A 15488-nucleotide genomic window follows, 5' to 3' on the forward strand; every position below is an offset into this window, starting at 1 on the left:
AAACCGATCCAAACCGCTTGTAATCGGATCGGATCGGATTTCTAAAAAAAAGTTCATCCAATCCAAACCGCACCGCACATAAATTAAACGTTAAGATCGGATGACTTTTTTTTTTAAAACCGAATCAAACTGTACCACAAACACCTCTAATTATACATGCAATAATTAATTTATTGGCCAATAACATATTTTTAAATAAAATTTAGATTTACGTTAAATTAATCGTTGGCTCGTCGGGTTAGAGAATAACGTGGAGAACAAAAAAAGGATTAAAACCGAGACTAATCAAGAAATAATAAAGGTGTATCCGTGTATGTTACTTGAGAGGTTAATAATATTCTCAATGGATCACAATCTTATTCAAAATAATACAAATTCAGTACAAGCATCCACATTGCAATAGGTTTGGGTTTTTTCTCCGTTGAAGCTTCAGAGTATTATATTAATAGTTGTCAAAAGACGCCAATAGAAGTATGGTAAAAATAACTGAGTAATTGCCAGTTCTCTTCTTGATTCATTTTCAACCTTGTTTTCACCTTGCCTTATAGGTGTTTGTAGTATTTCCCCACTGATAGTTACATACTTACATTACAAAATGTTCGTCTGCATTAGCTTCTCATTCCTTATGTCTTCATCTATCAATTTGTCATAAGCTGTGCTGACAACATTAAAAGCATACTAGTATGAACAGCCATCAACATTCATTTTAGCGAAAACGGGACAGAGGTGCTTTCTGAGGTCCACAATCCTTCCCTGACCCTGTGTTTCATCCACACCTTCATGTCTTGCTGCAGTCAAAAGATTCAAAGTTCCCAAGTGTTCTTCCGTCGCCAGCGCCACAAGTAAAAGGTGTAAGTATGCCACAGTGGTGAGTTTCCTTCTCCATCTTTCGAGTACTGATTTGCTATTTGTGTACAAATTTAGTCAAAGCGATATACACTTTAAAATGAAGGGATTCACATACTTATTGAGTCTTATATTAGTAAACAATTCATATGCAAGACATAAAAAGAAATGCTACAAAATACAACTTGCCATTCTATCATATAACTTGCTTCTGTTGCTCATTTTATTAGTAACTTATTTAGTGTCCATTAGTCATAGTACAGTACATAATATAATTTTTATCTTCCTTTTAACTATTGATCATTTAGTATCATAATGCTTCATACAAAATGCAAACAGAAAGGTTCCGCCCGACAAGCGGCCAAACGCTAGATTAACATTAAAACCATGACCTACATATATGCAACCTTTGCTAATGGACATGCCTCCATAGACACTTGCTCCAGTTTTATAGGACCACAAAATCTTCCCATTATTTGCATTCATTGCATATATTGATCCCTGTTTGTCTACTGATCCAGCAAAGACCACACCATTTGCAACACTAACAGGTCCAATGGAAGAGCTGTTACTAGGATTAGCAGTAGACCACAGAATTTTCCCATTACTTGCATCCATTGCCACCCAACCACCACTAGTTGTAGTTATGTTTGATGGTGCAAGAGTGAAATTTTTGTCGTCAAAGTTCGCAATGTTGGTGTAAACTCTCTTTTCGTCAGTCGCCGCACCCCATATTCCACCTCCTATTGTTCCACCTGGGCCAGCTTCCTGCAAAAGGGGCAAAAGCATCAAGATGTTATATTTGTATTGATTAGTTAATACTCTACACTATATGTAAAAGTATTGAAAATATGCATAAATGTTCAGTAAGTTATTCAATATTCTGGTGTGGCTCATACAGTTTAACCAATCTTATATTCAAAACATCTTCAGTTATAAGACAATCTTAAACATAACATCTATATACATTTTCAGTTGATTCATATAGTTGTCCGGAATTGTCTGTAGAAATTATGTGCAAAAATCATTGATGACCACTCACATGAAAATGTCTTTATGTGAAGATGATAAATGAAAAATGTTAAATAATTTGACATGTCTGACTAAATTGTCATCTAACGATTCTTAACTATTATCTTCACATGAAAATAATTTCACATGAGTAATAACCAAAATCATTCATGTAACTAGCTCTATAGTAACATGATAATCTCAATCTCAATTTTCTTTTTTCCTATCTCCCATCCTGTCTTTCTTAGATACCCTTTTGGGAGATTTTAAGAGTTTCACTAGATGGTTAAACTCATCAATTCTAAGACTAGGTTTTACCACAAAATATTGACATGAATCCCTGTATGATAAAGATAAAACTATCATAAATTACCGTAAACCAAATGAGGTTGCCATTGTTGCGATCCAAAGCCCATGCAAAGCCACTTTTTTGAACAGCAACAACAAGATCTTTCTTTCTTCCATTGACATATGCAGTCAACATCATTGGTGCCTCACCAAAATCAGCATCAGGGTTAGGACCAGAAGGAGGGCAGCCAGGAGTTGCAGGATTACGGCATTCAAAAAACCATACATCATACCCTCCTAGCTGCCGGTACCATTTGATCTTCCCATTGTCCAAATCAAGGGCCAAGATTGAATTAGAGTGGTTCTCAGGTTCAGTGCACTCATCAGGATCAGTAGGCTCTGTTATGTTGCCCTGCCTTTCTTGGCACTCAAGTATTCGTGCCGGCGCAGAGTAGAGGTTCCCGGTGGCAATGTAGACATTGTTTCTTTGAGCATCAATGGAGGGGCTGCTCCCCCATATGGCTGCTCCAGCATACTCTCCTAACTCGCCATTGTTATCCGGCAACATGTAGGTTTGCCATATGATTTTACCGGAGAAGGCATTCAGTTTCACCATGCTTCCTCGAAATATGCAGCATTTCTGAATGGTTGTAAATTCTTCCAGTGAAGATGTTGCCACATAGTAACCTCTATTTCACATAATTATGGTAAAGACTTCACTTGAAATTTTTTCTATAATATTATATGATAAAACCTTAAGATTTTTAATTTAAAAGTTAAGTGACACTACAATTGCTTTCAAAAGAAAAAAAGTAGAGTACATATGAATTTTAATGGACAGAATTTTAATTCATACATATACTAACCCTTTGTAATATGTTCCAGACATGGTGATAAGTGCCGCAGGATGATGATCCAAATAGGTTAACCACACAAGCTTACCATTTTTTCTGTTTAGACCAAGAACAATAGCAGGGCCATACATTCCAACTATCAATAAACCATTACCAGCTATTGTAGGAGTTGATCTTGACACTGTGGTATTCACATTCATGACAAAGCCAGTTGCTTTCAAACCTGTCAATTCATTCAAGTTTTGCTTCCAAACAAGTTTTCCATCATCTTTTTTCACTGCATATATGTTACCATTCCAACATGGAAAATAAATTGTATCTTCATATATTGCTGGTGTTGCTGATATATCTTTTCCTGCATAGAATTTCCACTTCAAACTTAGTTTTGATGCTGTTTTGGGACTTATCTTATCTTCTTTGTTGGCATATCTTCTGTTGAACAAATCTCCGCCATGGTTCAACCAGTCCTGTTTGTGAATGTAGACACTAAGATCAAGAAATGAATATGAAAATTACATTTTTCACAATTTATAAAATAGAAATTATTTTTAAGCAATTCAAAAACCAACTCATCCATCAGCTATTTGATAGCTTATCATGTGTCTTTCCGTGTTATTTTATAGAAAAATCATATAAAATAAAAACTAAACTAAATTAAAATTTTGGTCGTCACACGATTTATGCAAATAGAAAATAATCGTGTGACAAGCTATATTGGTGAATCTTAAATTTTATTTTTTCATTTGAAATAGTAAATTGTATAAAGAGCATGAGAGAGATAGGAGGAAGTATCATACATCTGAGTTTGAAGAGACTAATGCTGCATGAACACAAAGCAAGAATAAACACAAAACCAAGTATGTGCTTAACTTAGATACCGCCATGCATGCAACTGATCCTTACCAAGATGAAATGAATATATTAAGGAAACTAATTTTCAAGAGGCTCATGCATGTAAATAAAATGGATCATGTTTGCCTTGATCAAGAAGACAATGGATCGGAGGACCTTAAATAATTTTTTTACTATTTATTTCGGTGCCAATATTTTGACTTTAGATTTAACTTTTTTTTTTTGTGTGAAAAATAATGTGTTTTTCTGTATTGGTATAATGATCGCACTATATATCCTCACATCAATATTTTAAATAATAACTCTTATACCATTGGGATTCTCTTGTGCCAAAAATATATAATCCAGTTTCAATGTTTATTCAATTCTTCTATTGGAATATGTTTCTTCTAGTTTCTATGCTTCTTCAGATCATATATAGACCCTAGTCCCTATATTATATATTATATTTAGTAGTCCATTTACTTTATTATTATTAATGAGAAGCTTTATTATCTTTATTATATTTAAAGAGTCTAAACTTTTAAAAAATAATCTAAAACTTATATTAACATTATTGACTCCGTTTTTATATACACTCATCTGCTTTCCACCCTCCTTTTCAACTAGGGATGGCAATACCACCCGAACCCGCGGGTACCTACCTCGCGGGTACCCACTCCGCTCCTACCCGCTCGGAGCGGGTAATTATCCGCCCCGCACCGGAGCAGATTTTCAGCGGAGCGGGTTCTTGAGGGGGGCGAGACCGTGTCGGGTTTAGGTAATACCCGCCCCGCTGTATATATAATATATATAATTTTAATATATAATATGTATAATATATGTAAAATAATTAGTAAATGATTAATAATATTGTATCATATTTAAAATTTTACTTTAATTTATGTTATGTATGTGATGATAGTTATATAAATTTTGAAATTTAATTTTATTTATTGGATTTTAATAATTATAGGGGCGGATAGGGGCGGGGCGGGTACCCACATGGGCGGGTTAGGGTTCAACGTTTTACTACCCGCGGATAGAAGTGGGACGGATTCTATGCGGGTTGTTATGCGGCGGGGTGGGGTCGGGTAGAGCAAAAACCCGCCCTGCCCGCCCTGTTGCCACCCCTATTTCCAACTTTTCTAAATGCCTATAAGCAATTGAAGATAATTTTGACTTGTTTTAAGGAGAGAAAAAAATATATATACTTATACATTTATTACATGCCTAAGTGTGGGGAATGGGGACATATGCCCATTGATATTTTAAAAGAGCAATGCTAGGAGGCTAACAATTTTTGTAATTTGTAGCCATCAACTAGCCATCAATGATGGTTTTAATGGTGTGAGATTTCATCCAATGGCTCACTTTTCTTTGCTAGTTACATGTTGGCCAGAATTTAACAAAGTTGTTGGTCCCCTAGACTTTTCCATTTTAAAATATAACACAAATATGCAAAAAGAAATATGTTTGACTCCATAATTTTTTTATTTTATCCCATATATATTAATTTTATTTTAAATTAAGATAAACATTATTTGCTTAGATTGATGTATTACTAATAATATATACAATTTAGTTGAATTCATTGTAAATATTATTGTTTATTTGGCTTTTCATTTTATATTATATCTTTTTTTTTTAAGTATATTTTTGCTCTCCGCTAGTTAAATTTTCTGGATATGTCATTCATATTCATTACTATACTTAAACTCACCATTTACCTAATCTCATCCTATCCTATCTATGTTCGTTAGACGATTCATAATCACATGAATCATCCTATTATATTTCTTTTTTTTTTTTAATTATTTGATGATCCAAAATTATTAGACATTCCTTTCACAATTATGAAGAGATTAAAATTTAAAAAATTATTCTTCTCTCAGCAAATGTACTTTTCAAAACTATTAGCTGTGTTCTCGCCAAGTATTTTACCCTATAGGCTAAATTACTTATTTCTTGTCCAACAATTTATTGGTTGCATAACTCTTTATATAATACTGACAAAATTAAATGAAAACGTGCAAAAAAGACCTCAAAAAAAATTAAAGACTATGCTATGTATATACTAAAATTAGCTATTAAAGTCAGTCACTAGTATAAAATATATGTTAAAATATAAATACATATTAAAAATAAATTAAATTATATATGTATTTATACACAAATATATTAGTGGCTGATTTTAGTATACAAATAGTATTTTTAAAAAATTAATCTAATATTGACTTCGAGTTTCCCCTCTATCTTTTCTTTCTTTAGCTATAATGACAATATAAAGTTTGGTTATTATACATTTTCTTCACTTAATTACAAGCTAACTTTGTTTAAGGGTTGGCAGGCTCATCTCTGGCTATAGAAAAAATATATAATAATGATAACATAAGAATGAGGACAGATAAATATATTTGCAACTTTTGAAGTTTGTAAAAATTCTACTTAATATCTGTTTAGTTCCCGACTTACTTTAATTTCAACTAATTAATTACTTTTCAAATTAATAATTACAAAAAATTCCTCCTCCATTCTTTTAGTTAACACTTCCCTACTATTGTTTTTCGTATTCTCTTACCTCTATTTAAAAAGTAATAAAAAAATGGAGAAAAAACTTTTAGCTAAATGCATAAGCATATAGCTAAAGAAATAAGGGGAAAATGTCCAAAGTCAATATTTTGATAAAGAAGACCAACCAAGTAGTAGTTCTTAGAACTTAGAAGCACACTCGCTCATCCTTAGCTTACAAAAATTTGATGATTTTCTAGTATACTTATTGATTATTTATTGAAAGAGAGTAATGATCAATGCTACTTTTTCCACAATGAGTTATAGTATACTTGTTATGCATTTATTAACCACAAGTAATCATGAATCTTAGATAAGTAGAGCTGGAAAGTATGCATTTTGAAATGGAAAATGCTATTTGTATACTAAAATCAGCCATTAAAATTAGCCACCAATATATTTGTATATAAATACATGTGTAGTTTAATTTATTTTCAATGTGCATTTGTATTTCAACATGTATTTTAAACTAGTTGCTGATTTTAATAGCTGATTTTGGTGTACACGTAGTATAACCATTTTGAAATAAGGTGAGGTAATTAAGCGATAGGCAAGCCACCATTCTTAAAAAAAATAATAGAATATCTTTAAACAAATTTCTAATAAAATTTCATTTCATCAACTCTATTTCAATACTTCTTACTTATTGAAAAAGTTTTTTGTAATTGTGCATACGATTATCCTCTAATATTATATTCATACAAAATGAATTTTTTTTCCTATTCTAAAATAAAAAAAAAAAACTTTATTTCCCCAAAAAAATTAATCAGACTTTAATTTATGGAATACGAAAAATTAAAGTTTGAATAATTTTTTTGAGATATAAAGTTTTTTTTTTATTTTAGAATAAAAAAAAATCCTACAAAAATTAGTTCTTCTGCAAATATTTCCCTTCCATTAAAATATCTTTTTTTAAACAAAAATTATTTGTGAAGAGATAAATTATTGATATATTCAATAGCATATATAGTAGCTAGTAAATTGTTTTGAACATTGATGAATATATCCATATGCAATTTTACCATATATGCTACATTTAATTTAAGTTATGTCTTAGAGAACAAATACGTACATACAAAAATACCTATAAATATTTGATAACACATGCAAATGCAGAACATAAATAAATAGAGACATGATGAGACTGTATAATTGAAATATATTATCTAAATATGCATTTCAAGGAAAACTACTAAAATTTTTATTTTCAATTTCACTATTATTTTTTAAACATAGCCATGTCTCCAACACCTTTAAACACAGAAAGCAAAGAGTGAAGTTGCAGCTGTTTTGTTATAACCTTTATAGAAAGTAAATAAGCTAAGTCCCTGACCAACATAGATGCAACCATCACTAATTGAGACACCATCAACCACACCAACATAACCATTCTCATAAGACCATAGGATTTCTCCACTCTTTGCATCAATGGCATATATTGGGCCTTTTGGGCTTGTTGATGCTGCAAACATGACACCGTTGGCAACACTTACAGGCCCACTTATGGGATTATTTATGTTACTTGGATCAGCCACGGCCCATAGGACTTTGCCATCACTAGCATTAAGTGCCAACCATCCGCCACTTTTCGTAATTTCATTGGATGGGACAAGAGTGAAGTTTTTGCGATCTGTGTTGGGGTTGTTGGTGTAAACCCTTAATTCATCTGTGGCCAGGGGTGGCAATGGGTAGGGTAGGGTAGGGTTTGGAGTCAATCCTAACTCTATCTGTGGGTTGAGATTTTTATATAAACTCAACCCTACCATATCCGCGGGTTGAGAATATCTCAACCCTAACCCTACCCGCTCTTAACTCGCAGGTACCCGATCCTATCCGCGTGTTACAAAAAAAATGCAACGTTATTATATAACTTGATGATAATTTAGAATAGAACTGACTTTTATGTAAAAAAAGTTTATTAAATTATCAATTAATGATTTTTTTTTTAATGACTAAGGATTTTTTATATTTAGTGAGAAGTTTTTAGTTCAATATCCACTTAAAATATATTTTTATATAAATATATAACATATACATATATAGGGTGCGGGTTGGTCGGATAGGGTTGAGACTCAACCCGCACTTACCCGACCCGCACAAAAACCCGACTCGTACCATACCCTACCCGATCGGGTGGAGTCGGGTTGGATATCTACGAATAGGGTACATATTACCACCTCTATCTGTGGCTGCTCCCATGTTCCTCGTCCTCCTGATCCACCTGGTCCTGCTTGCTGCATACAATCTATTATTGTTTGAATTTGAAACATAAATATGGTTGTATTTGTTTGCTGAGATATGGACACTAATTATTATTTATTTATTAAAACACAAATTTAGATAAATATAGTGGTACACAGAATACATATATTTAGTATTGTTTCTTAAAGTTGAAACACGAAAACACAATGTATAAGACATAAAATTTAATATGTTTATTCATAATTATTTTTAAAATTACTAATTTTTATCCCTAATTAATTGTGATAGTGATAAAATATATTAAAGAGCATAAAATTGACATTTAATTTATACATATGTGTTTTGTATATTATTATCAAATACGTTATAAAATTTGTGTATCTATATATCTATATATCTTTGTGTATTTATATATGTGTTTATATGTCTCAAATACACTAATTAAATGCAACCTATAAGAGCAAAGTGTCACGGCCTTGGACACACTCCAACGCTACCGTGCCGGCACTCGGACTTACTCAACCTCTTGAGCTAAGACCAAGTCAGCCTAACCCTCAATACTTAGCAAGAAAGCTAAGAATATAAGAGAACACAAGAGAAAGGAAGCTTTGGTGAAAGAACACTTTATTGCTCAAGTGTGGTTACAAATGATTCACACACTCACACTAACTCTCATCTCCTATTTATAGCCATCCACCTCCTCAATGGATGGTTAGGATTAAATCTAATCAATGGCCTAGATTAATCATCTAGAACCTTCTTTAAAAATATCTATCCTACCACAACTTTCTAAATGTTTCTAGATTATTCCATACCACTCTTTATACTTCTATATACATCTACACTCTTCTAGAATACTCTATGACCTTCCAGAGTCTTCTATAACCTTCTAGGGTATTCCGGGACCTTCTAGGACATTCTAGAACGTTCCGGAACCATCTAGAGTATTCTCAAACACTCCAGAAAACTATTCAAACACTGTTAAATCTAACCTTCTAAAATTTTCCGTGACATTCTCCCCCACCTAATGCGCAGACGTCCTCGTCGCGTTCTGTTCATGATAGCGCTCTAGGTGTTCTTGGAATTGCCACAGATCTTCGCGAGTTTCCCAGCTAGCTTCGGTTATCGGGAGCCCTTTCCACTTGATCAAGTATTGGATACTTGGTGGCACCCCTCTTCGTCGCACGATGCGATTAGCTAGGATCTCTTCAATTTCTTTATCAAAGGATCTAATTACCACGGGTGGAGCACGACTCGAGTTACCTCTACTCGGTTCATCTTGGTCTTCATGATATGGTTTAAGCATACTCACATGGAAGACCGGGTGAATCTTCATAGAGGGAGGGAGTTGTACTTTGTAAGCAACCTCCCCAACACGTCCAATGATCTCAAATGGCCCTTCGTATTTGCGGATTAAGCCCTTATGAACCTTGCGAAAGGCTTTGAATTGTTGTGGAAGAAGTTTGATCATTACCTTGTCTCCCACTTGATAGCTTGCATGCCTCCTCTTCTTATCTGCCCATTTCTTCATCCTCTTGGCAGCTTTGTCGAGGTAAGAACGAGTGACATCTGCTTGTTCTTCCCAAGACTTAATCATATGATAAGCTCCAGGGCTCTTCCCTGAGTAAGGGGAAGGAAGAGAGTGAGGTGTAAGCGGTTGTTGTCCAGTCACGATCTCGAATGGACTCTTCCCTGTAGACTCACTCCTTTGCAAATTGTATGAAAACTGAGCAATGTCGAGGAGTTTTGTCCAATCTTTCTGATTAGCGCTTACGAAATGCCTCAAGTAACACTCGAGTAAGGCATTCACTCTCTCAGTCTGCCCATCGGTTTGAGGATGGAAGCTTGTTGAAAAATGAAGCTCTGACCCAAGGAGTTTGAACAACTCTGTCCATAGTCGTCCTGTGAAGCGTGGATCTCGATCACTAATGATGCTCTTAGGCAATCCCCAATATTTCACCACATTCTTGAAGAATAGTCGTGCTGCCTCTTCTGCAGTGCAATCAGTAGGGGCGGGTATAAAGGTAGCATACTTCGAAAATCGATCCACTACCACGAGAATAGATCCAAACCCCTCGGATTTCGGTAAGGCAGAGATAAAATCTAGAGAGACACTTTTCCACGGTCGCTCTGATAGAGGCAGAGGTTCCAACAACCCACTTGGTGTCTTATTTTCAATCTTATCTTGTTGGCACACAAGACAAGTCTTCACATAGCTCTCCACTTCATCTCTCATTTGGGGCCAATAATAAGAAGATTCAATGAGTGCCAAGGTCCTTCGCTGACCTTGGTGACCAGCCCACTTGGTGTCGTGGTATTCTCTTACTAACTTCCTTCTCAGATTTTCCCATTTAGGAACGTATAGTCTTCTCCCTTTTGTGTAGAGAAGGTCGTTTTCTAACCAAAATCTTTTGGTCTTACCTTCTCTAGCCAACTCCACCAACTTCTTGGCTAATGGGTCGTGATGCAACCCTTCCTTGATGGTATGCACAATATCTCCTTCCACCATAGAAATGGCCGCCAACTCAGCCTTGCGACTCAACGCATCTGCTACCACATTAGTCTTGCCTGACTTGTATTCAGATTCGAAATCAAACTCAGCCAAGAAGTCTTGCCACCTAGCTTGTTTGGGGCTTAACTTCTTTTGAGTTTGGAAGTAGCTTGTAGCCACATTGTCTGTCTTGACGATGAAGTGTGAACCCAGCAAGTAGTGACGCCAAGTTCTCAGACAATGCACCACCGCAGTCATCTCCTTCTCTTGGACAGTGTATCGCCTCTCTGTATCATTCAACTTGTGACTCTCAAAGGCAATAGGATGTCCTTCTTGCATCAAAACTCCTCCAATAGCGTAGTCAGAAGCATCAGTGTGGACTTCAAATACCTTTGAGTAGTCGGGTAGTGCTAGTACTGGTCCTTCTGTGATAGCAGCCTTCAACTCATCAAAGGCCTTTTGACACTCCTTTGACCATTCCCAAGAGTGATTCTTCTTGAGAAGATCAGTTAATGGTGCAGCTTTAGCGGAGTATCCCTTGATAAACCTCCGATAGTAATTAGCCAACCCAAGGAATGACCTCAATTCAGATACCTTGTTTGGCGGCTCCCACTCTTTGATAGCCTTCACCTTTCCTTGATCCATGCAGAGAGTTCCACCCTTAATGATGTGTCCCAAGAAGTGGACTTCGTCCCTTGCAAAGGAACACTTTTCCTTCTTCACATATAGGTTATTCTCTCGCAAGATCTTGAACACGGTTCGTAAGTGTTCTACATGTTCCTCCAAAGTATTGCTATAGACAACAATGTCATCCAAGTAGACCACTACAAACCGATCAAGGTAAGGTCGAAAGATCTCGTTCATCAAGGTATAGAAGGTCGCAGGAGCGTTGGTCAAGCCAAAAGGCATCACCAACCACTCATACGTTCCATACCTCGTGACACACGTGGTCTTAGGCTCATCACCATCGGCAATTCTCACTTGGTGATATCCTGACCTCAAATCTAGCTTTGAGAACCACTTGGCTCTACCAAGTTGATCAAACAAATCGGCTATCAAAGGAATGGGGTATTTGTTCTTGATGGTTACCTTGTTAAGTGCTCGATAGTCGATGCATAGCCTCAATGAACCATCATGCTTCTTTTGGAATAAGACTGGTGCGCCATAAGGTGCCTTCGATGGACGGATGAACCCAGCATCTAGCAAATCCTTGAGTTGCTTCTTCAACTCCTCAAGTTCTGGCGGTGCCATCCTATAAGGTGTTGAGGCGGGCGGCTTTGCTCCTGACTCCAATTCAATCTTGTGGTCCACCTTCCTCCTAGGGGGTAGTTGTTTTGGCAACTCGGGAGGCATCACATCCTTATTTTCTTCAAGGACTTCCTTGATTTTGGGAGGGACGTCTTCTCTTTCAGATGTTGACTCCTCTTGTAATAGAGCCAAATATGTAATCTCTCCCTTCTTGAACCCTTTCTTGAGTTGCATAGCAGAGAGTATCGGTGGTCCTCCAACTTTAGAGACTATAGGGACCATGCATGGAGACCCTTTCTCCATGACGCATACTACATCGTAGTATGGCATAGGTATTATATTTGCCTTCCTTTGCAAATCGAGTCCGATGACTATTTTAAAATCGTCCATGGGTGCTACTGAGAAATCCACAAGGCCCTTCCAAGAACCAAGAGTCATCTCAACCCCTTTTGCTACTCCCTTAAGGGGTTCACCCTTGGTATTCACGGGTTTGAACTAACCATTCTTTTCGGTAATCTTCAACCCAAGCCTCCTTGCTTCATCAGGCGTGATGAAGTTGTGTGTAGCACCAGTGTCGATCATAGCCATGACAGGTTTTTCATTGATAAAGGCTTTGACATACATCAAGCCTTTCTTTTCTGCAGTACTTGCCTCTTTGGTCTTCACAGCATTTATGTGTTGGATAGATCCAACACACTCAGTTACTTGAGTTTGAGCTTCTCGTTCCTCAGCGATAGATGCCAAAGTCTCTAGCTTGGGACAATCCTTCATTTGGTGCGGTCCCTTGCACATGAAGCATCCTCCTTTGGGCACGAAAGCCTTCTTCTTTTCTTCGTACTCTTTCTTTGAAGAGTATTTTCCTTCCTTCTTGGTTGAGAAGCTCTTCCCCTTGTCTCCCCCACCTTTAGCAGAACTAGGCTTGGAGGAAGACTTGGGTTTAGAGTCTCCCCTATGATACTCAGTGAGTGATTCGGCCACCACGATGGCTTCATCGACATCCTTAACATTCCTTCTTTGTAGTTCTTGCTTTGCCCAAGGTTGGAGTCCATCAATGAAGAAGAACAATCCATCCTCTGATGCTAAGTTGGGGATTTGAAGCGTGAGAGTAGTAAAGTCCTTTACGTAGTCGCTAATCGTACTCTTGTGCTTCAACTCCCTCAACTTCTTCCTTGCTTCATAAACCACATTCTCAGGGAAGAATTGTCTTTTCAATTCCCTTTTGAAATCTTCCCATGTGGCTATGTTGCAAGTGCCCTTTTCCATATCTACGCACTTTCTCCTCCACCACAAAGTAGCATTATCAGAAAGGTAGAGAGCTGCAGTGCGTACCTTTATTGCTTCTTCGACCACCCCTTGGCCTTCGAAGTACCTCTCCATTTGCCATAGGAAGTTCTCCACCTCGCGAGCGTCCCTTACGCCCTTGAACTCCTTTGGCTTGGGGAGATCAATCTTTGTCGTCTCCCTTATAATGGTTGGTCGAGATTTCGCCTCCTCGAACCAAACTCGAACTTCCTCAAATAGCTTTAGGGAATTCTCAAGCTTCTCTTCAATTTGGAGCATGCTTTCTTTGAAAGCATCTAGTTCTCCTAATACGTGAGCCTCGAGGGTCTCCTTGTCATGTTCTATCCTTTGGAAGCGCTCATCCATAGAGGATAGAACATTTTCCAACATAGAAACTCTTTCTTCTAAGAAGTTAGAGTCCTTACCTCTAGGCTCACTTGAAGAACGGACCTTCTTGCCTCCCCATTGAGAAAGAATAGTATCCCTTCCCCTTTGAGACTCAACATGCTCCATGGTGATACTAGAAGCTATTCCCACAAGCGACTTGTGCTCCCTCTCGAACCTTGCTCGGATACCAAATTGTCACGGCCTTGGACACACTCCAACGCTACCGTGCCGGCACTCGGACTTACTCAACCTCTTAAGCTAAGACCAAGTCAGCTTAACCCTCAATACTTAGCAAGAAAGCTAAGAATATAAGAGAACACAAGAGAAAGGAAGCTTTGGTGAAAGAATACTTTATTGCTCAAGTGTGGTTACAAATGATTCACACACTCACACTAACTCTCATCTCCTATTTATAGCCATCCACCTCCTCAATGGATGGTTAGGATTAAATCTAATCAATGGCCTAGATTAATCATCTAGAACCTTCTTTAAAAATATCTATCCTACCACAACTTTCTAAATGTTTCTAGATTATTCCATACCACTCTTTATACTTCTATATACATCTACACTCTTCTAGAATACTCTATGACCTTCCAGAGTCTTCTAGAACCTTCTAGGGTATTCCGGGACCTTCTAGGACATTCTAGAACGTTCCGGAACCATCTAGAGTATTCTCAAACACTCCAGAAAACTATTCAAACACTGTTAAATCTAACCTTCTAAAATTTTCCGTGACAAAAGGGATTGAGAAAAAAATATATATATTATGTTTTTGTTTAAAAAATATAACAAATTTGTGAATTTTATATTTTTTTTATGACCAAGTGAAATCTTATATTAACAGTCTTTATATTTCTACCGGTGTATTATTATTAGGCAATGATATCTATTAATTTACTTTTTTTTTTATAAATTAATTATATATAATAATAAATATGATATTGGTTTAAATGGTAAATATTTAATAGTCTACTCTAATAAAAAAGTTTTTGGTTCAAGTATTTGAAATAACAAAAATATATTATTTTATAGGTTATATATAATAACGGTATTTTAGAAAAATATATATTTTTACCAAATTCCCTTCATATCTCCTTTATATAATAAAAGATAGAAGATATCAGAGACAAAATGTTCAAACACAAATACTATATGAACAATTAATTTGTGTATAACTCTAGTAGAGCTACTATAAATAAGTATATTTTGGTATAATTTACCTTAACATGTATCTAAAAATAGTCTAACATATGTTTATCCATAGTAGTTGGGCAAAAGTTATTCATTAAATATTCGTGATATCCAAAAGCAATTTAATTTTAAAGTCTGTTTCATTTGAATTTTCAATGTTTTTTTATTTTTAATTTTTTAAAAAAATAGAATTTTATATATTAATTTTATGTTTTTATAAAAATTTTAAAAGTATAAAATATTAAAAAGAAAAATAAAAAAATATATTTTCAAATCTAATTAGT

Source organism: Arachis ipaensis, chromosome B4 (genome assembly GCF_059453495.1).
Source record: "Arachis ipaensis isolate K30076 ecotype BB chromosome B4, ASM5945349v1, whole genome shotgun sequence".
Classification (NCBI taxonomy): Eukaryota; Viridiplantae; Streptophyta; class Magnoliopsida; order Fabales; family Fabaceae; genus Arachis; species Arachis ipaensis.